Genomic DNA, 24,554 nt, shown 5'->3' on the forward strand with positions numbered 1-24,554 from the left:
GTTAAGTCCGTTCCAACTCCTAGTGGCCCTGTTTAGGGTTTCCAAGGAGCACCTGGTGGAGTCAAACCACCTTGTGGTTCAAATTGACTGTTCTGTTCTGTCTGTTCAAGTACCATAGCTATCTGATTACTGGAGTCCTGGTGTGGTGATGTAGGATACGCACTGGACTGCTATCCACAAGGTTGGCAGTTCAAACCAACCAGCTGCTCCTTGGAAACCCTACATAGTGTTGCTATGTGTCAGAATTGACTAGATGGCACTTAACAATAAATCTGATTATTAAACTAACAGGCAACTTGACCATAAGAAGTGTACAAATTTGGCAACATTTTCTCTATACTTCTTCAAGTTACAATGGTGTTAAGAGGAATTTAGACTTTTCCCTATGTGGTGAAAAAATCAGAAAATGCTTGAATTAAATGCTTCCTCAAACATGCTAAAGTTAAACAAGTAAAACTTCCCCTCTGATTACAATTTTTATTGATGACTAATACTTTTTAAATGGGAAGGATTTCCTAATTAGTCTTGCTAGTTTGCTAGTCTATAAAATGTTCTTTCTCTAAAAATCTGATATTCCAGAATGAATCACTTTGAAATAAGAGTTAATAAGGTTAAACACATAATAATGAATATTTCAGTCAAAAGGGGGGCTTCAAAGAGTTTGTAGAAAAATTCCATTATGTTTTCATACCATTTTTTCATAAACTTTTTGAAGCCCCCAAATATTACTGATTCTATGGCACTTAACAACAACAACAAAGTATTAAATCTGGAGTCCTGGTGTAGCGCAGAAGGATAAGCACTGGACTACTAACCATAAGATTAACGGTTCAAACCCACCAATTTGCTCCTTGGTCACGATGAGTCGGATTCGACTTGATGCCACTTAACAACACAACAACAGTATTAAACCTTTCTGTATGTAAATTATATGTCCCTGGGTGTTGCCAATACGTAATAAGCTCGCTACTACCTGAAAAGTTGGCAATTCGAATCCACCCAGAGGTGACTCAAAGAAAGGCCTATCAATTTACTTCATAAGGTCACAACCATTGTAAACCCTGTACATCACAGTTTCACTTTGATACACATAGGGTCACCAAGAGCCGGATTCAATAACAACTTTAAAAAAAAAAAAAATCTATGCTGCTTGATGAAATATGACACAGAGGAAAAAAGAATTTCTTTGTTATTATGATAATTTCATGGAGTCTTTCATTGTTGTTAAGTTCCGACAAGTTGGTTCCAACTCACAACGACCCTGTATAGAGTCTTCATTTAGAATCTGTGCCAGAGTTGAAAGTCTCATCTTTCTCCCAAGGAGCTGCTGGAGGGGTGGTACCACCAACTCCATGGTTAGCAATCCAGTGCTTATGCTACTGCGCCAAAGCACTCTTGTCTTTCATTGTTGTTACTATTGTTAAGTGCTGTTGAGTTGGTTCTGACTCAGTGATCCAAGTATAGAGTTCCCAAGCAACAGCTGGTGAGTTTGAACCTCCAACCTTGTGGTTCAGTGCATTATCCTGCAACGCCACACCAGGACTCCTCTCAAACTCACCAGCCGCTTCTTGGAAACCCCATACAAGGTCGATGTGGGTCAGAATTGACCGGACGGCACTTAACAACAAAATAAACAACACAATACAATGGGAACATGGTTGGCAGTTTAAGCTCTTCAAGAGAAAGATGAGGCTTTCTGCTCCCGTAAAGATGTATAGCCTCAGAAACCCTACACAGGGTCACTACAGTTCAGAACAGATTGACAGCACTGAACAACACCACAGAACAATTGTTTCTGGAATATTAGTATAAGTAAATTTCTGATCAAATAGAAGTACACAAGTTACTGAGTGAATTCATAGCCATTTAGGGTATTTTATGTTTCTCACTTTAACTTGCCTATTGTTTTTGGTTCTATTTGAAACAACTAACATTCTAGACCAACAGTTCTCAAAAGTGTCGTATTGGGGACCCTCAGGGTCTTTGAGGTTTTTTTCAGTTGTATGCAATTAATAAAAACACTGATATGTTGTTTGCCTTCTATCTTCCAATTATATAGTTGATTTTGCCAGAGGCTACATGAGGTATGATATCACAACAGACTGAATGCAGAAGTGGATATGTAAATTCAGCTGTTTACTATTAATCTCAGCATTAAAGAGATTTGCAAAGATGTAAAACAAAGTCACTTTTCTCACTATTTTTTAAAATTTTTATTTTAGGAGTTATTTTTCATTTTACAAAATGTTATTTATGGAGACACACATTAAATGTGAACACTAACATGTAATAGTTTATTAATGCCATTTATTTATTTTTTATTAATGCCATTTTTAAATGAGTATTTAAATGTCTTCATTTAAACTTAAAATGCAATACATATTAATTAATATATAAGTCATGCAAACAAAAGTTATTTGGGGTCTTAAAAAATGTTAAAGAGTATAATAGGATTCTAAGGAAAAAATATTTAAGATCTGTCATTGTAGAGAGTGGCACACTGAAGATGAAAAAGATTCATATACTCTCAAAGATTTAACACATATGGAAAAAACAAATATAGTTACTACAAGAACGCAGGTGATACTCACCAAATGGATCTTCCATGCCACTATTAACCAATTTAAGGAGGTGGAGTATAATTTCTAAAAAGATAAAAAGGTAAACGATATCATTAAAGGATTAAAATCTGTCTCCTATGTTTATTTCTTTCTAAAATAAGCTTAATATAGTTAACAGTGATTAGTGTTTAAAACTATAACATTATAGAGATATTGTTGTAGTTATTAAGTGCTATCGAGTCGGTTCCAACCCATAGTGACTCTGTATAGGGTTTCCTAGGAGTGGTTGGTGAGCTTGGCACTGCCGACTTTGCGGTTCAAATTGACTTTGCAGTCCAGCACATTAACCCACAGTACCACACCAGGACTCCTTACGGAAACATGTTGTTGTCGAGTGTCGATGAGTCAGTTCCAACCCATAGTGACCCTATATAGGGCTTCCGAGGAGCAGCTGGTAAACTTGAACTGCTGAGTTTGTAGTTCAGTTTTGCAGTCTGGCACATTAACCCACAGCACCACAGCAGGACTCCTAAGGAGACATTGTTGTTCTTGTTAAGTGCCATCGAGTCAGTTTCTGAGGAGCAGCTGGTGAGCTTGAACCGCCGACCTTGCAGTCTGGCACATTAACCCACAATGCCACACAACCTATTAAATGTGAACACTGCCAACTGGGTTTTATTTTAAGATGGGGTTATATACAAACAAATATTCCCTTATTCCCTCTCCAATTCCCATCTTGAATTTACTAGAGTGTAAGGGAAAAGTGAGGTTTTAAGTAAAAAAAAAAAAAAATCGTCACATAGCCACCTACAAAAAGATGTGAGGGACATTAGCACTGGACTGCGAACCACAAGGTTGACAGTTCAAATCCACCAGATCCTCCTCCAAAACCCTATTCAGGGTCGCTATAAGCTGGAAGTGACTCAAAGGGACTTAACAACAAGTAAAAGTTGTTTTTTAGATACAGGCTTGACAATATGTAAATTTAGAATGCTCAAGTATGAAAATAAAACAAACAAATATGTTAACAAATAAAATCCAGCAATATATAAAAATGATTTTATACCATGACCAACTGGGATTTATTTCAGGAATGCAAGGTTGGTTTAACAATTGAAAAATAATTAATGTAATATGCCAACGTTAACAGAATAAAGGACAAAACCCCTATGATAACCACTTCAATAGATGCAGGAAAAAGGTATTTGCCAAACTCTTAATACACTTCATGGAAAAAAACCACAAAAAATTAACATTCAACACACTAGAAGGGAACTTCTTCAACCCAATATAGGGCATCTACAAAACACCCACAGCTAACATCATACTTAATGGTGAAAGACTGTCCCCTCCACCTAACATCAAGAATAAAACAAGGATGCCCACTCTTATCAATTCTAACATCAAGCTGTAGAAATCACAAACCACAATTTTCCAATACCATGTGGTCTTATTTCATACTGTAAACAACTCTTTGTTGTTGTTATGTGCCGTGGAGTCAGTTCCGACTCTAGCAAACCTTTAATTTCTAGATTGGATTGTATCTGTCAGTATTTTATATGATTTGTTGTAGGATTTCAATTTGTATTCCATCAATTCCTAACACCTTGTTTTTTGCCATTGTCTTCAGAGTTGCGTGGACTTCTTCCTTCAGTATCAATGGTTCTTGATCATACACTACTTCTTGAAATGGCTGAATGTTGATCATTTCTTTTTGGTATAGTAACTGAGTATTCCTTCCATCTTCTTTTGATATTTTCTGCACCATTCAATATTTTGTCCATGTTGTTGTTGTTGTTGTCAGGTGCCATCGAGTCGGAACCAACTCATAGCGACTCCACGCACAGCAGAATGAAACAACGTCCAATCCTGGGCCAACCTCACTACCGCTGCCACACTTGAATCCATCAATGATGCCACCTAGCCAATCCATCTCATTGGGGGTCTTCCTCTTTTTCTCCGACCCTCCATCTTACCAAGTATGATATCATTCTCCAGTGACTGTTCCCTCCTGACAACATGTCCGAAGTATGAGAGACGAAATTTAGCCATCTTGGCCTCCAAGGAGCACTCTGGCTGCACCTCCTCCAAAACATATCTATTGGTTCTTTTGGCAGTCCATGGCACTTTTAGTATTCTCCTCCAACACCACAATTCAAAGGCATCAATTCTTCTAGTCTTCCTTATTCACTGTCTAGCTTTCACATCCATATGAGGTTATTGAAAATATCATGGCTTGGGTCAGGCGCACCTTAGTCCTTAAGCTGACATCTTTGCTCTTCAACACTTTAAAAAGTTCCTGTGCAACAGATTTGCCTAATGCAATACGTCGTCTGATCTCTTGACTGCTGCTTCTGTGAATGTTGATAGTTGATCCAAGAAGAATGAAGTCCTTGACAACTTCAATTTTTTCTCCGTTGATAAGAATGTTGTTTATTGGTCCAGTGGTGAGGATTTTTGTTTTCTTGACATTGAGATGCAATCCATACCGAAGGCCATGCTCTTTGATCTTCATAAGTAAATGTTTCAAGTCCTCTTCACTTTCAGCAAGCAAGGTTGTATCATCTGCATATCGCAGGTTGTTAATGAGTCTTCCTCCAATCCTGATGCCACGTTTTCTTCATAGAACCCAGCTTCTAGTATTATTTGCTCAGCATACAAGTTGAATAAGTATGGAGAAAGAACACAACCTTGTCCATAGAATCCTTTAATATCGCAAGATGAAGCTTAAATTTTTTCTTCAGTTCTTTCAGCTTGAGAAATGCTAAGTATGTTCTTCCCCTTTGTTTTTCTAACTCCAGGTCCTTGCACATTTCATTATAATGCTTGACTTTGTCTTCTCAGGCTGCCCTTTGAAATTTTCTAGTCAACTCTTTTACTTACTATTTCTTCCATTTGTTTTAGTATCTCCCCACTGGAGAGGAAGTTTCAGAGGTTCTTCTGACATCCATTTTGGTCTTTTCTCTCTTTCCTGTCTTTTTAATGATCGTTTGTTTTCTTTCTGTGTGATGTTCTTTTGGTCTTCGGTCATTAGTGTCTAATGCATCAAATCTGTTCTTGAGATGGTATCTAAATTTAGACGGGATATATTCAAGGTCATATCTTGGCTCTGGTGAGCTTGTTTTAATTTTCTTTAGCTTCAGACTATACTTGCATATAAAGCAATTGATATTCTGTTCCAGACTGCCCCTGGCCTTGTTTTGGCTGATGATACTCAGTTTTCCACAGTCTCTTTCTACAAATGAAGTCAATATGAGTCCCGTGTATTTCACCTGGTGAGGTCCATGTGTATAGTCACCTTTTATGTGGTTTAAAAAATGTCTCTGCAATGAATAAGTCACTGATGTTGCAAAGCCTGTCATGCAATCTCTAGCAACATTTCTATCACTAAGATCATACTTTGCACATATCATCAGGAGGGACCAGTCCCTGGAGAAGGACATCATGCTTGATAAATGAAGGGTCAGCGAAAAAGAGGAAGACCCTCCAATGAGGTAGACTGACACAGTGGCAGCAACAATGGGCTCAAACATAACAATTGTGAGGATAGCTTAGGACTGGGCAGTGTTTTGTTCATTTATGCACAGGGTCTCTGTGATTCAGACCAACTTGATGGAAACAACAACAACAACATATTATTATATGCTTTTGTCTACAGCACCACAATTTCTCCTTTGGGATACACAAAAGTATTAGATGGGATGTGCCCTTTGGTTGTTTAAATGATTATATATTCCTGAGTGTTTTAGTGTACGTCGCCACCCTCCCCCCCTCAAAAAAAAGAACAGAGGGAATAGAAGTAAATACTGTTGAATGATGGATGATGCATGGAGGAGACTGTAATCATTGTAATGAAATGATGACTGTAAAACCGATGTTCTCCTATGTAAACTATCACTCAATTCAAAATAAAAACTTAGGAAAAAAAAAAAGTACTAGGTGGGTGCTATGTGTCTGGTAGGAGTCCTGGTGTGGCACTGTGGGTTAATGTGCCACACTGCAAAACCGTTTGAACTGCAAAGTCGGCGGTTCAAGCTCACCAGCTGCTCCTTGGAAACCCTATATAGGGTCGCTATGGGTCGGAATCGACTCGACAGCACTTAGCAACAACAACAACAACAAATGTGTCTAGTAGCATAGTGGTTACGAATCAGGCTGCGAATCTCATGATCAGCAGTTTGAAACTACCAGCTGTTCCAAGGGAGAAAAGTGAGGCTTTCTGCTCCTGTAAAGATTTATAGCCTCAGAAACCTTATACAGGGTCACTATGAGTTGGAACCAACTCCACAGCACATAACGACAACAACAATGTGTACCTTGTTAGCATAGTGGTGAGTATCCCTGTCTGTGACATGGGAGACTGTGGTTCAATTCCCCATCAGGGAGAACAACAAAACTTTTGGACTCCTAGTGCAGCATTATAGGATCAGCAATGGACTGCAAACTGCAAGATCGGCAATTCAAACCCATCAACTGCTGCTTGGAAACCCTATACAGGGTTGCTATGAGTTGGAACCAACTTGACGGCACTTAACAACAACAACATGTGATCCCAGAAACCTGGTAGAGCTTGTTGTAATATTTGTTATACATGTTAATTTTGAATAGAAATCTCATATTTATAATAAAGACTTAAGAGACAAATGGAATCTTTACCTTTTATTGAAATTGCTCAACTCATTTATTCGACAAGTGGTTTACAAGATACCAATGAAGTACTAGTCAATGATACGGGTTTACCTGTGCATAATACTATAACAAATAAATAAATAAAAGGAAAAATGTGCCATAAACTGCCAATGGCTCCTCTTTTTCAAATTTTTGTACAGTAACAAACGGTAAATTGAGCTGTCTCTTTGATTGCCAGAGGACAGATATTCAAGTGGACTGCAATTGATATCATTTAATAAATATTTTATTGCTTCTCATAATTTGAAAATGAAGCCAGTTCTTTTTTTAAAAAGGAAACCCAACCATCTGGAAAAATTCCAAACCTGCAAACCACAAAAAAAAAAAATAAAGAAGGAAACTGAGAATTTCAGAGATACTCATTAGTTAGTGAGTGGTGATACAAGTTAAGGAAGATACATTATATTCATTTTTCATGAGAAAATCATTTAACATGTTATTTATGTAAGAGTTATACTAGACATGTGTCATGTGATCAGTGAATATATTGAGAATATCACTTTTCCTTTCAACCATGAAGAGCCGTGGAAACATTTGATTACACCTTAGGCCTTGGTGTTAACTCGTTGGGAACGGATAGCAAGAAAGTATGAACAAAGAACAGAATCATCCACAATGCAATCTACTCTTTGGCAAAAGTGGGGAAATCAAATAAGCACTTATTTGAAATAGACTAATTGTCTAGTGCCTTTAAAACCACTTAGGTTTAAAAAAAAAAAAAAAGATCTAGCAAATTTTTTTCTTGGTGAAAAGGTTAAAATCTATTTATGAGGGGAGCACTTCTAGAATAGCAAAATAACAACTTACAAAAACCTATTCCTTCATTAAGGCAATTGAAAACACTGCAAAAATTGTCACAATCAATTATTTTCAGAACTTTGAAAAATAACCAGATGTTTGCAACAATCTGAGGAGCATTTATTAAAACACACAAACAGAACCAGTTGAATCTTAGTTAAGAATGGTAAGCATTTTAACTTGCCTGATTCTCATTTCCCTCTTTCTAGCTATGGAGTAGCCTTGAATACCAATAGCCTGGTAACTAATAGGGCAGAACAAGTTTGTATCTCTCTAAAATCCCTACCACCCCCAGAGAATTGTCACTATATTTATAAGCTGTCTAGCAGTACCTTGAAGTCCTGGTATGGTGCCATGGGTTAATGCGCTGGACAGCAAGGTCAGTTTGAGCTGCAATGTTGACGGTTCAAACCCACCAGTCACGCCTCAGAAACCCTATACAGGGTCAATATGAGTTGGAACTGACTCAACAGATACTTAATAGCAAGAAGCAGCAGCACCTTGAGAAGCTCTAATCTCAGAGCTTACCTTACTTAGGGTAACTTTCGAAAACCATCGGTGTTGTTGTTAAGTGCCATGGAGTTGGTTCTGACCCACTGTCCTGCAGTGTCACACCAGGACTCCAAAACCATCCGTTGTTGTTATGTGCCGTGGAGTCAGTTCCAACTCATAGTGACCCTGCACACGGTTTCCGAGGCTGCAAATCTTTATGGGAGCAGAAAGCCTCCTCTTTCTCCCTTGTAAGAGCTGGTAGTTTCGAACTGCTGACCTTGAGGTTAGGAGCCCGATTCGTAACCACTACGTTACCAGAGCTCCTTAAGCCATCAGTAGCAACTGTTTAATGTCACAACTGCATAAGGCACTGAAATCAGCTGATGCTAACAAGACTTTAATCAACAAAATAAAGGAAAAATTGGAAAATGAGATGCTAATAGGGTGCTTTGAAAACCTCTGGTATACTCTTGGGGGTATAGAAAGACATGTGTATTTATAAGCAATGTACATGTGCAGGACAGCCCTGAGAAGGTTCCAATCACTTACCTTTGGCTGACCTTAAGGCTTTGTACATTCAGAAGTGAAGGCTAAAGTTATAAACAGACCACTGAGTCCTGGTGTGGCACTGTGGGTTAATGCACTGGACTGCAAAGTTGGTTTGAACCATAAGGTCGGCAGTTCAAGCTCACCGGCTGCTCCTGGGAAACCGTATACAGAGTTGCTATGGGTTGGAATTGACTCAATGGTACTTAATAACAACAACAACTGGAGTTCTGGTGTGGTGCTGTGGGTTAATGTGTTAGACTGCAAGGTCGGTTTGAATGGTAAGGTCGGAGGTTCAAGCTTACCAATCACTCCTTAGAAACCCTATACAGGGTCGCTATGAATTGGAACCTAAACAATGACACTTAACAATAATAAAATACTGAAGGGAGTCTTGGTGTGGTGCTGTAGGATAAGCAATGGACCGCAAGATTAGCGGTTCAAACTTACCAGCCGTTCCTTGGAAACCCTATACAAAGTCACTATGACTTGGAACCGACTCAAGGCACTAACAACATCAACAAGTCATACCAGAAACCTGGTATAGAGTGTTGTAATATTTGTTATACATGCTAATTTTGAATTTGTTGTTGTTGTTAAGTGCCATCGAGTCAGTTCCGACCCACAGAGACCTTGTATAGGGTTTCTGAGGAGCAGCTGGTGAGCTTGAACCACTGGCCTTGCAGTTCAAATGACTTTGCAGTCTGGCACATTAACCCACAGCGCCACACCAGGACTCCTAATTTTGAATAGAGATCTCTAATAAAGAGTTAAGAGACAAATGGAATCTTCACCAACAACAAATCTTTGCCAACAACTACAACAAATAGAATCTTTACCAAATGCTGTGGTACTGTAGGATAAGCACTGGACTGCTAACTGCAAGGTCAGTGGTTTAAACCTACCATTTAGTCCTAGGAAACTCTAGGTCGGATATGAATCAGTGGCACTTAATAACAACAATATTGAAGGCATATTCCAATAGACCAGGCCAATTATCAGACAATATCATAGGCAAGCCAAAACTTTGCTGAAGAAAACTCAAAATTAGTTACAGCAATACATCAACAGAGTACTCTTGAAATTCAAGGCAGATTCAGAAGAGGACATGAAATAAGGGATATCCACTGCTGATAACATACGTGCTTCACTGAAAGCAGAGAACACCAGAAAGATGTTTGTTTACTTGCATTTTATTGTCTATGCAAAAGCATTTGACTGTATCATACCAAATTATGGATAGCACTAAGAATGTGAAGCTCAGAACATTTTTTGTGTGTGCTCACGTCCGACCTGAGGCAGTCACTCAAACACAACAAGGAGATTCTACCTGGTTTAAAATCATGAAACTGTGCAATAGGGTTGTATCCTTTTACCAGTTATTCATAGTTATATGCTCGGCAAATAATACAAGAAACTGGATTATATGAAGAAAAACATGGCAACAGGATTTGAGAAAGATTCATAAACAACCTGCGATATGTCACAACCCTGCTTGCAAAAGTGAAGAGGACTTGTAGCACTTACAGATTAAGATCAAAGACTAATATAGCCCTCAATATTGATTATACCACAAAATGAAATGAAATGCTTTACAACTGGATCAATAAGAAATACCACAATAAGCAGAAAAAATATCAAAGCTGTCAAATACTTCATTTTACCTGAATTCACAATCAACACTCATGGAAGCAGCAGCCAAGAAATCAAACAACATACTGCACTGGACAAATCTGCTTCAAAAGCCCTCTTTAAAATATTTAAAAAACAAAGACATCACTTTGAGGACTAAAGTGCATCTGATATAATCTATGGTATTTTCAATCACCTCATAGGTATGTGAAGGCTGGACAATAAATGAGGAAGACCACAAGAACTGCATTTTTGAATTATTTTAACTACCTTTGAATTATGGTGTTGGGGAAGAATAGAGAACATAACATGGACTGCAAGAAGAACAAACAAATCTGTTTTGGAAGAAGCACAACTAAAATGCTCCTTAGTAGCAAGAATTGTGAAACTTCATCTCAAATAATCCGGACATATTATCAGTGGGTACCTGAATCTGCCACCACTCATCTGTCAGTCTGTCATACTATGCCACGGGTATTTTAAATACCAGCAGGGTCACCCATGGTGGACAGGTTTCAGATGAGCTTCCAGACAAAGACAGACTAAGAAGGAGTGACGAATTACTTCCGAATATTTACTCACTGGAAACCTTATGAATAGCAAAGAAACAATGTCAGATACAGTGCTGGAAAATGAGCCACTCAGGTTGGAAGGCACTCAAAATGTGACTGGAGAAGAACTGCCTCTTTAAAGTAGAGCTGACCATGATGATGCAACTGTAGTAAAGCCCGTGGGAGTACACTGAAGGCCCACAGGACTTTCAATTGCTGATGGAGCACAACTCAAAATGAAGAAAAACAGCTGTAAACATCCATTAATAATTGGAACATGGAATGTACAAAGTATGAATCTAGGAAAATTGGTAATTGTCAAAACTGAAATGGAATGCATAAACATCGATATCTTAGGCATTAGTGAGCTGAAATGGATTGGTATTGACCATTTTGAATTTGACAACCACATGGTTTATTATGCTGGGAGTGACAACTGAAGAGGAATGGTGTTGCATTCATTGTCAAAAAGAATATATACAGATCAGTCATGAGGTACAATGCTGTCTGTGATAGGATAATATCCATGCGTCTACAGGGAAAATCAGTAAATACCACTAGTATTCAAATTTATGCACCAACCACTAAAGCCAGTGAGGATGAAATAGAAGAATTCTATCAACTTATGTCAATCTGAAATTAATCAAACATGCAAAATCAACATGTACTGATCATTACTGGTGATTTGAATGCAAAGGTTGGGAGCAAAGAGGAAGGATCAGTAGTTGGAAAATATGGCCTTGGTGATAGAAATAATGCTGGAGATCGCATGACAGAATTCTGCAAAATCAATGATTTGTTCATTTCAAACACCTTCTTTAGACAGCATAAGAGACGATTATACACATGGACTTCACAAGATGGAATACACAGAAATCAAATTGACTATAACTGTGGAAAGAGATGATGGAAAAGCTTCATATCATCAGTCAAAACAATGCCGGGGCAGATTGTTGAATACACCATCAATTGTTCGTATGCAAATTCAAACTGAAGCTGAAGAAAATGAAAACAAGTCCACAAGAGCCAAAATATGACCTTGAATATATCCCACTTGAATTTAGAGACCATCGGAAGAATAGATTTGATACATTAAACACTAAAGACCAAAGACCAGAGAGTTGTGGGATGACATCAAGAACATCATACATGAAGTCACGGCAGATGGGAGAACAGTTAAGCAGCTTTGAATGGGCTAAGTGGGACAGGGGTAAATAATGATGTATACACAACCCTGGAACAACAGGGCTCTGGAACACAGGCATTGAGGAATGGTTTGAAGGTGTAAAAGGGAGAAATAAGGTTAAGATGCATGGCTATCTTTTGAATCTTGGTTTCTCTTGCATACCATTGTAAAATAGATACTTGAGGAGGAGAGAAAGGAATAGCCAGAAATATCATCATAGAAAGCTTGTAAGTCCATCATCTGCCTATAACTGATTAGAATACCTAAAATGGGGCTACAACTTGCCCAGTGAAGGAGGCTTCCTGCAGAGCCCCTGCACTGCATAAGACCATAGGTGGAATCCTGAACCCCATCCATAATCTTCCAAGGTGGAAAATCTCCACTTGAAAGGACAAGCAGACCAGCCTGGAGCGGCTAGAAGAACATAGGGTACTACTTGAAAGAAAGACCGGCAGGAAAAATAAAAAACAATGATGGCAGTCTGACTGACTACTAAAAGAAGAAGCAAGTTGTTCACTCAAGAGACATCAAGGCAAGTGGTCAGATTGCCTCAGGGCAAACCCCCTTCCAAGACTAAGATTCAAGGGAAATACATGAGAAAACATGTGCTCTGACTGGTAACCATGTTGGTCACTGATAAGGGAAAGTGAGGGAAAAACAACAATGAAGCTGTGAGCTAAGTCCTACCACGTTCAATAGACTCCTGTGAACCTGGGTGGAGACCTGCTTGGCCAGCAGTATGGCAAGACCTGGGGACTCCTGGGCCCAGAGTCAGTGGCATAGCCACAGTGGAGAGTGAAGCATCCAGCTAAGAAGAGAGGGCATATGCACAAGAACACCCACACATGCAGATAATACCCACTTGACCTGGCTTCAATGGCTGGATGATCAGAACTCAACTAGAAGAAAGAGGAAAAAAACAGTAATCTGATACAATTTGATGAACTTGACCTACACCTATGGATGAAGTAGCTCAAAAGAGGAAACAAATCTCTACAGTGAAGATCATTCCCACCCCCTCGATACACAGGGTAGACAGGGATGGGCAACTTGGACATTGGCTACCCAAAATGGGGAGGTTACAAAGGCAAGAAGTGATTGACTTACAAGCTTTCAAGAGAAAGCCTAGATCCAGAGGGCATGGAGGAAGGTAGAATCTCCAGTGAGTAGTATTCAATCTGTCTGGGCGGGGTTGATGCAATGAAATGCAGGTGGGTCTCTTGTGATACAATATTGAATAATTGTTATCAGGACTGATTGTGAGGATTGGAAATGTAAAGATAGACGTTTTATAGCAAGGAGGGGAGTGATTAACTTTTCAGTCTAGGAGCGGAGGTCCCTAGGACCATCAAGGGAGAAGAGCAGAGAGCGGGACCCTACCCAGAGAAACAGTGATGCCTGAAATGGAGCCAGAGATGATGACGTGAGCGATGGAGCAGCTGGAGACTTTAGATCCAGAGAGGGAAAGCGACTGTGTGCTGAAGACCTGGGGGGTATGGGGGGAAGGATTGCATGGAGGGGATTGTAACCATGGCAATGAGAGACAATATAAGATAGAATGAATGTAAAACTAATGTTCTCCCATGTAAACTATCACATAATTCACAATAAAAAAAAAAAAAAAAGAGGGAGCCTAGATCCAGAGGGCAGGGAGGAAGGTAGAATCTCCAGTGAGTAGTATCCAATCTGTCTGGGCGGGGCTGATGAAATGAGATGGGGATAGGACTTGTGGTACAATAGTGAATAATTGCTATCAGGACTGACTGTGAGGGTTGGAAATGTAAAGGTAAACGTTGTATAGCAAAAGGAGGGGAGTGGTTGAATTTGCAGTCCAGGAGTAGAGGTCCCTGGGACCATTAAGGGAGAAGAGCGGAGTGCAGGACCCTACCCAGAAAAACAGTGACACCAGAGATGGAGGCAGAGATGATGGCGTGGAGAGATGGAGCGACTGGGGACTCTAGACCCAGAGAGGGAGAGGGGCTGATGACCGAGGGGCAGGCTTTGGTTGTTTGATGATGCATGGAGGGGACTGTAATCATGGCAATGAAACGATATATGATAGGATGAATGTAAAGCTAATGTTCTCCCACGTAAATTATCACATAGTCCACAATAAAACATTAAAAAAAAAACTGGATCAAGATAATAAATAACATAATGATAAATGGAGAAACGGTTGAAAAACAAAACAAAACAAACAAAAAAAGAACATCATACATGAAGAAAGGAAAAAGTCATTAAGAAGACAAGAAAGAGAAGATCAAACTGTGCAAAGATTTGGAGTCAGAAAACCAAAAGGGAAGAACATGCTCAATATTTCTCAAGCCGGGGGAACTGAAGAAAAAATTCAAACCTCGACTGTTGTTATTGAAGGATTATCTGGGCAAATCATTGAATGATGCAGAAAGCATCAAAAGAAGATGGAAGGAACACACAGAGTCACTGTACCAAAAGGAAATGGTTGATGTTCAACCATTTCAAGAGGTAGTATATGATCAAGAGCCAATGATACTGAAGGAAGAAGTCCTAGGTGCATTGAAGGAATTGACATAGAACAAGGCACCAGGAATTGATGGAATGAAAATTGAAATCTTTCTAGAAAGTGAGGCAGCACAGGAGGCACTCACTCATCTCTAACAAGAAATTTGGAAGACAACTATCTGGCCGATTGATTGGAAGAGATCCAAAGAGAGGTGATCCATCAGACAGTATCTTTGATATCTTATGCAAGTAAAGTTTTATTAAATGTAATACAGAAACAGCTGCAAGCATACATTGACAGAGAACTTCCAAAGGTTCAAGCTGGATTCAGAAGCGGATGTGGAACGAGAGATATTATTGCTGATGTCTGATGGATATTGGCTGAAAGCAGAGAATATCAGAAAGATGTTTACCTGTGCTTTATTGACTAAACAAATGCTTTCGATTGTGTGGATCATGACAAGCTATGGACAACATTGTGAAGTATGAGTAATCCTGAACACTTAAATTGTGCTCATGAGGAATCTGTACACGGACCCAGAGGCAGCTGTTTGAACAGAACATGGGAACACTGAATGGTTTAAAATTAAGACAGATGTGCAACAGGGCTGTATTCTTTCACCAACTAATTCAACCTGTATGCTGAGCAAATAATCCGAGAAGCGGGGTTATATGAGGAAAAATGTGGCATAACGATTGGAGGAAGACTCATTAACAACCTGCAATATGCAGATGATACAATCTTGCTTGCTGAAAGTGAAGAGGACTTAAAATATTTATTGATGAAGATCAAAGAGCACAGCCTTCAGTACGGATTGCATCTCAATGCAAAGAAAACTAAAATCCTCACATTGGACCAATAAACAACATTCTTATAAACGGAGAAGAGACTGAATTTATCAAGGACTTCATTCTTCTTGGATCAATTATCAATGCTCATGGAAGCAGCAGTCAAGAAATCAAACGACGTATTGCATTAGGCAAATCTGCTGCACAAGACCTTTTTAAAGTGTTGAAGAGCAAAGGTGTCAGCTTGAGGACTAAAGTGTGCCTGACCCAAGCCATGGTATTTTCAATAACCTCATATGCATGCAAAAGCTGGACAGTGAATAAGGAAGACTGTAGAAGAATTGATGCTTTTGAGTTATGGTGTTGGAGGAGAATATTGAAAGTACCATGGGCTGCCAAAAGAATCAACAGATCTGTGTTGGAAGAAGTGCAGCCAGAGTGCTCCTTGGAGGCCAAGATGACTAAACTTCGTCTCTCATACTTTGGACATATTGTCAGAAGGGACCAGTCACTCGAGAAGGTATCATGTTTGTTAAGGTGGAGGGTCAGAGAAAAAGATGACCGCCAGTGAGATGGATTGGCAAAGTGACAGCATCAGTGGGCTTAAGCGTGGCAACAATTAATTGTGAGGTTGGCCCAGGACTGGGCAGTGTTTTGTTCTGTTGTACATACGATCACTATGAGTCGGTACCAACTCAATGGCACCTAACAACAACAACAAACTGAACCTGTAGAAGGACATTTTGCTGGTGGTTCCAACAATGGGCTCAAAAATAGTAATGGTTGTTGAGGATGTCACTGAAATAGTCAAGTGTTTCGTTTCTGTTGAGTGATGCATAGTAGTAATTAATATCATTAATACCTGCAGCATTTGACAGTCTCTAGATGGCTGCAGAGACTTTTTTCCTGATGGGTTAGAGTAAAGGAAGATGCTGATAGAATTATGATTTCTGTTGTGAGTGAATTTTTTTCTTTTTGAAATCTGTTAAAACAAACATGGGTGTGCCATATCTTTTTGTGTCACGGCTCTTATCTCTTGAGGTTATATACTAAGTAGAGGGATTTCTGGGTCAGATGGTATTTCTATTTCCAACTTTTAAAGAAAGTATCAACCTGTTTCCCACAGTGACTGTACCATTTTACAGTCCCACCATCAGTGTGTGGGAGGGTTCCACTCTCTCCATAACCTCAGCAGCATTTGTTGTTTTCTGTTTTTCAAATTTTGCTATAAATGCTGAGGTAAGATGTTAACTCAGTTGTTTTGATTTGCACCTCGTAGTGGTTACGAATCGGGCTGTGAACCTTAAGGTCAGTGGTTCGAAACTACCAGCTGCTCCGCGGGAGAAAGATGAGGCTTTCTACTCCCGTAAAGATTTACACCCTCGAAAACCCTGTACAGGGTCGCTATGGGTCGGAACCGACTCAATGGCACTTAACAACAACAACAAATGAATCCTAGTGTACCGCTGCGGGTTAATGTGCCAGACTGCAAAGCCACTTGAACTGCAAGGTTGGTGGTTTAAGCTCACCCACTGCTCCTTGGAAAACCTATACAGGGTTGCTATAGGTTGGAACCGACTCGACGGCATTTAACAACAACAACGACTCATGGTGTGGCACTATGAGGTAAAGCACTGGACTGCAAGGTCAGATTGAACTACAAGGTTGGCAGTTCCCACTTACCAGCTGCTCCTTGGAAACCCTATACAGGGTCACTATGAGTTGGAACCAACTCGATGGCACTTAATAACAATAACAATGGCTGATGATCATGAGTATTTCCTCATGTTTGCTGGACGTGTGAATGTATTTCGTGAAGTGTATGGTCATGTCCTCTGCCCATTTTTATAAAGGATTATTTGTCTTTTTCTTTTGAGATATTTAAGTTTTCTATAAGTTTTAGAGATTAGTAACTTGTCTGACATTTAACAGGGTTAAATGTGATTGTAAAAAGGGATTGGTCAATTTTGCCATCCTGCTTAATTTCAAATAAGCCATTTTAGAAGAAGGAAGGAGAAATCTCACTATCATTAAAAAGAAGAGCCAGGAATAGAGTGTGTCCTTTGGACCCTGAGATCCCTGCATACTGAACTTCCTTGATCCAGGAAAAGAAAGAAGCTGTAACACCAATGAAATGGCAGAGGAGTAGCAGCAGCAGCAGAAGCAAATGCCAGAGTACAAGACAGCAGTGGGATTCTCAGCTTGCAAAGTAAAGCTGAGTGTCTGGGCAGGCGGCTAGTTTGTGGAGTGGGGTGAATCCAGGCACTTAATCTGGGGATCGAGGTTTGCCTATCCATAGAGCTACAGCCAAGTACTTTCAGACTGATGGCTGTAGTGGAATAGAGTGCCCTTTGGGGATTTATCAGCAAGCCCAAAAGAGCTTTGTAATATTGCCTGAGCCAAGCAGAGGCCAGGCCAAGGAAGCATGGACCAGAGAGAGATCTGTCTTCAGGCATGGCAGTGAAGAGGCAGTGTACTGACAAAAAAAACTAGATCCTGAACATTTCTAATTTTGAATTGTAACCTATTCACTTCCCTAATAAATCCCGAATTGTATAATAAGGGCACTTCAAAATCTAGGGTATGTGGCATCACAAAATGGCTGATGCAGGGACAAACGAAACTACATTTTGTTTGCATTCTTGCTTCAGTTTCAAAGTTATACTCCTTGAATTAATTTTAACAGTTTGTTGAACAGGCAATGTGGCTATGCTTACACAAATTCAGGCAAGCCCAAGCTATGCTTAGACAAGTCTGGGCAAGCATAGGGAGGGTCCCAGAAAACAATCTCTGCAAGACTATGGTTATGTCTAAGCAAGCCTAGGCAGGTCTAGGGGGTCAATGAGTCAGAATTTTCCTGAGAAGTTCCTGTTTTGTTACTATAACTATCTCTGCTCAGTTCTAGGAAACTGAACACTTTATACCTGCCTGGCTGCTCTGTGCTACCCCAATCAACTGTCAGCTAACATCAGCATACTGAATATTGAAACATTATGAATAGCACCAGAATATTGCCAGATATAGTGTTGGTAAATGAGCCCCTCAGGTTGAAAGGCACTTAAAATACGAATGGGAAAGAGCTGCCTCTGCAAAATACAGCTGACTATGATGACACAGATGGAGTAAAGTTCTCAGGATCTTCATTTGTTGATGAAGCACAACTCAAAGTGAGGAGGAAAGCGCTGTAAACATCCATTAACAATTGAACATGGAATGTATGAATTGTGAATCTAGGAAAACTGGAAGTTGTCAAAAAAGATGAAATGAAACACATATAGATTGATATCCTAGGTATTAATGAGCTAAAATGGACTGTTTTTTTTTTTTAATTTGACAATCATATGGTTTATGATGCCAGAAATGATAAATTGAAGAATAATGGTGTCACGTTCATTATCAAAAAGAACATTTCAGGATCTATCTTGAAGTATAAAGCTGTCTGTGATCTGATAATATCCATATGCCTCCAAGGAAAATCAGTTAATATCACTATTATTCAAATTTATGTATCAACCACTAAAGACAATGATGACGAAATTGGTGAATTCTACTTATTCAGTCTAAAATTGATCAAATATACAATCCAGATGTATTGATAATTACTGGTGATTGCAATGCAAAGGTTGGAAACAAAGAACACGGAGCAGTACTTGGAAAATATGGCATCAGAGATAGAAACAATGCTGGCGATATCATGATAGCATGTTGTAAAACCAATGACTTATCCATTGCAAATACCTTTTTTATATAACATAAAAGATACATGGCCAGATGGCAGACTAGGCAGACACATCATATGGACCCTCTACAACAAAAATACAAAAGACCTAATAAACCAATGAAAACTCTTGTAACCTGAACTTCAGAAGAAAGGTTAGAGAGGTAGATGGAGTGCTTGCTGGGAGGAGAGCCCAGCAGAGACAGCGATAGAGGGAGACTGACTGGTGAATGGCTGGTCAGATGCAGCTAGACATTCTTGTAAGCACCTCTGACATCAGAGGGATGCCTTGTTGAGAAGATCTGCATGGGTGATGGGAAAGGTAAGAGGTACTTTCAAAGGATTGACAAGAGGATCAAGGAAAGCAAGAAGAATACAGAAAAATTTTTTAGAAGAATTCATGAAAACACTGTAAGAACAAACAGACAAAATAAAGGCAAATTTTGAAGCAATCCACTGATTGTCATTGTTAGGTGCCATCGAGTCAGTACCGACTCATAGCGACCTTATGCACAGCAGAATGAAACACTGCCCGATCCTGGACCAACCTCACTACTGTTGCCACGCTTGAGTCCATCGATGCTGCCACTTAGCCAATTCATCTCGTTGCGGGTCTTCTTCTTTTTCTCTGACCCTCCACCTTACCAAACATGATATCCTTCTCCAGTGACTGGACCCATAGCGACCTTGTGTAGGGTTTCCGAGGAACAGCTGATCAGTTTGAATCACTGACCTTGTAGTTCAAACCAACTTTGCAGTCCAGTGCATTAAGCACCACTGAGCAAATAATGTGAGAAACTGGATTATATGGAAAACATGACAGCAGGATTGGAGGAAGACTCATTAACAATAACAACCTGAGATAATCAGATGATACAATGTTGCTTGCTGAAAGCAAAAAGAACTTAAAATACTGACTGATGGAGATCATACAACCTTGCTTAGAACTTAAAATACTGACTGATGGAGATCATACAACCTTGCTTGCTGAAAGGGAAGAGTACTTATAATACTAACTGATGAAGATCAAAGACAATAGCCTTCAGTATGGGTTTTACCTCAATGTAAAGAAAAATAATCCTCACCACTGGACCTATAAATGACATCATGATAAATGGGGGAAAGATTAAAGGTGTCAGAGACTTTGATCCACTGTCAACATTCATGGAAACAGTGGTCAAGGCATCATTCGACGTACTGCATTAACAACTCTGTTGTAGAAGACCTCCTTAAAGTGTTCAAGAGCAAAGATGTCAGTTTGACGACTAAGGTGCGCCTGACCCAAGCTATTGTGTTTTCAGTAGCCTCATATGCATGCGAAAGTTAGACAATGTTATAAGGAGGGCGATAGAAGAATTGATGCATTTCAGCTATGGTGTTGGAGGAAACATGAAAAGTTCCATGGATTGCCAGAAGAGCAAACTAATGTGTACCATAAAAAGTACAGCCTCAGTGTTCCTTAGGAATCAGGATGAGAAGACTTCATTTCTCATACTTCAGACATATTATCAGGAGGGACCAGCCCATAGAGCAGGATATCATGCTTGGTAACAACGTATTGCATTAGGCAAATCTGCTGCACAAAACCTTTTTAAAGTGTTGAAGAGCAAAGATGTCAGCTTGAGGACTAAGGTGTGCCTGACCCAAGCCATGGTATTTTCAATAACCTCATATGCATGCGAAAGCTGGACAGTGTGAATAAGGAAGACCGTAGAAAAACTGATGCTTTGGAGGAGAACCAACTCAACAATTCTTAACAACAATATAAGACTGAGTAAGTATGGTGAAAGAATACAACCTGGAACACACCTTTCCTGATTTTAACCCATTCGGTGTCCCCTTGTTCTGTTCGAATGCCTGCGTCTTGAGCTATGCGTAGGTTCCTCATGAGCATAGTTAAGTGTTCCAGAATACTCATTCTCTGCAATGTTGTCTATAGCTTGACATGATTCACACAGACGAAAGCTTTTGTCTAGTCAATAAAGCACAGGTAAACATCTTTCTGGTATTCTCTGCTTTCAGCCAAGATCCACCTGATGTCAGTAATTATACCCCTCATTCCATGTCCTCTTCTGAATCTGGCTTGAATCTATGGCAGTTCCCTATCAATGTACTTGTTGGCAGTAATTTTAAATTTTTCTTTTGCAAAATTTTACTTGCATGTGATGGTAATGCTATCGTCCAATGATTTCTACATTCTGTTGGGTCACCTCTCTTTAGAACGGACACAAATATGGATCTCTTCCAATCAGTTGGCCAGGTAGCTGCCTTCCAAATTTCCTGGCATAGACGAGTGAGTGCCTTCACAGTTTGTTGAAAGAGTTCAGTTTGTATTCCACTAATTCCTGGAGCCTTGTTCTTTGCCAATGCCTTCAGTTCACCTTGCACTTCTTCCTAAGTATCACTGGCTTTTAATCATAAGATCTTGAAATGATTGGACATCAACCATTTCTTTTTGGTACAGTGGCTTTGTGTATTCCTTCCATGGCAATGAAACAATATATGATAGGATGAATGTAAAACTAATGTTCTCCCATGTAAACTATCACATAATTCACAATAAAACATTAAAAAAACAAACAAAAAAAAAACTACTTACTGATGAAGATCAAAGATCACAGCCTTCAGTATGGGCTGCACCTTAATGTAAAGAAAACAAAACTCCTCAACACTGGAGCAATAAATAAACATCATAATAAATGGAGAAAAGATTGAAGTTGTCAAAGACTTCATTTTGCTTGGACCTACTATCAACACTCATGGAAGCAGCAGTTAAGAAATCAAACAAAGTACTGCATTAGGCAAATCTGCTGTACAAAAACTATTTTAAATGTTCAACAGCAAAGATGTAAGTTTGAAGACTAAAGTGAGTCTGACCCGAATCATGATGTTTTCAATAGACTCATATACATGTGAAAGTTGGACAATGAATAAGGAAAACCACCAAAGATAGATGCATTTGAGCTATGGTGCTGGAGAAGAATATTAAAAGTACCATGAACTGCTAGAAGAACAAACAAACCTGTGCTGGAGATCTCCCATACTTGGGCATGTTGTCAGAAGGGACCAATCCCTGAAGAAGGACATCATGCTAGGTAAAGTGGAAGGTCTGCTAAAGCGACGGAGACCCCCAACGAGATGGATCGGCACAGCAATGAGCTCAAGCTTAATAATTGTGAGGATTGTGCAGGAACAGGCAGTGTTTTGCTCTTTTGTGCATAATAAGGTCGCTATGAGTTGGAATTAACTCCCTGGTCATCTAATAACAACAGGTTTGCTGCGCATGAAGCTAGAGCTGTGTGCTTTTGGCTGAGACTTACTTAAATGAAGTGGAATGCCCTTTGGGCATTTATTAGTAGCAATGAAAGAGTTTTGTAAAAGGCAGCAGCCAAAGGGCCTTCTGGCTGATCAGAGAGAGGTATGCTTGTGGGCATGGCTAAGAAGAGGTGCTCTTACATCCTGAGCACTTCTGATCCTGAATTATAACCTGTTGTTAACTTCCTTAATAAATCCCAAAACAGTGAGTATTATCTGTGAGTTCTGTGTGGCCACTGGAATGAATTATTGCACTATGCAAAGAAGCAGAGTGCTGTGAGATGGATGGCTGGTGCCACAATTGTTAAGAAAGTTTGAAGGTAGAGACATGTATGACCTCCGCCTTATAGGAATTAGCCTTGAGCTGTTGTCAAATTTGATTCTCCTTCCCCATGAAGTCAGAGGAATTCTGATGCCACCTCCATGTCATGTTTATGTCTCATTGTTTCTTGAACCTGCCATGTGAGTTCAGAGCCTTTGCATTTCCTCTGCCTGTAATGCTCATGCCCCAGATACTCATTCCTCATGTCCTTCAGGTACTGGCTCAAATGTTACCTTCTCAGGGAAGTCCGTGTCACCATTCTACCTTAAATTGAAATTACCAGCATCCCTCTGATGCCTCTGCACTTTCTATCCTTTTTCCTAGCTAAATTATTTGAGGATGGGGATTTTGCCTGTTTTTGTTCATTGCTATATCTTCAATATCTAGAATGGTGTCCAGGAAAAAAGGAAGTGCTCAACTTCTTATTGAATGAATGATGCCCAACTCACTAAACATTTCCACCTAGATATCCACAAGCTTCCATTCAAAATGCACAAAAAAACCCTAATTTTTCTACATCTCAGTCATCCCTGCTCCTTATTCCTACAGTTCCCTACTTTACTACTGTCTACTTACCTGCCTAAACCATTTATCTAATGCTCTATATCCTGAGTCACTTCCAAAACATGTCTCAGATCCCTCTATCTTCATTGCTCTTTAAGATACCATCTTCACACTCATGAAGACAAAACAGAATCCAAAACATTTTGTCTGCCTCTGGACTTAACATTGTCTCAACAATCTGTGACCACAGATGCAGGCAATAGTTAAGTAATTGTCATCCTTAAGCCCGAGTCTTGTGTTCCCTCCTACTTCAACTGAGAGTCTCTTTTGCAAAACCCTCTTCTTTCTGACTAGTAAATGTTAGAGTCCCAGAACTTGGTCCTTGGCTCTTGTCCTTTCACTAGCTATATATACTCACTCCCTGCAATACAGTGAATTATTTAACATGGTCTTTCTATCCATAGTTGTTGTGATGCCCACACAATGACTGGGTGGGACTATGCAAATAGTGCTATGGTGCACCAAGGGGACAGCTTGCTGCTAATGCAATAAGGTATATAGGACCTATGATGGTTAAGAATATGTGTCAATTTGGCTAGGCCATGATTTTCAGTGGTTTGGTAGTTATTGTTGTTGTTGTTAAGTAGTTAGTTCCAACTCATATTGATCCTGTATAGGGTTTCTGAAGAGGCTGAACCACCAACCTGTGGTTCAGACTGACCTTGTGGTCAAGTGCTTGTTGTATAGTGCCACACCAGGACTCCTTGGTAGTTATGTAACGATGCAATTTAACAGTTATATAATGATGTAGTAGTAGTCATTTTCCATTCTGTGGTCTTATCTAATGTCCTTCTTTTTTGTTATCTGCTGTAATTGTCCTCCATTTTGTGATGTGTTATAAATCCTAGTCTATCTATGCTTGTGGTTATGACCCCATTTTGGGGTGAGATATTATTATGTTAATGAAGCA

Source organism: Chrysochloris asiatica, unplaced genomic scaffold (assembly GCF_000296735.1).
Source record: "Chrysochloris asiatica unplaced genomic scaffold, ChrAsi1.0 scaffold00047, whole genome shotgun sequence".
NCBI lineage: Eukaryota > Metazoa > Chordata > Mammalia > Afrosoricida > Chrysochloridae > Chrysochloris > Chrysochloris asiatica.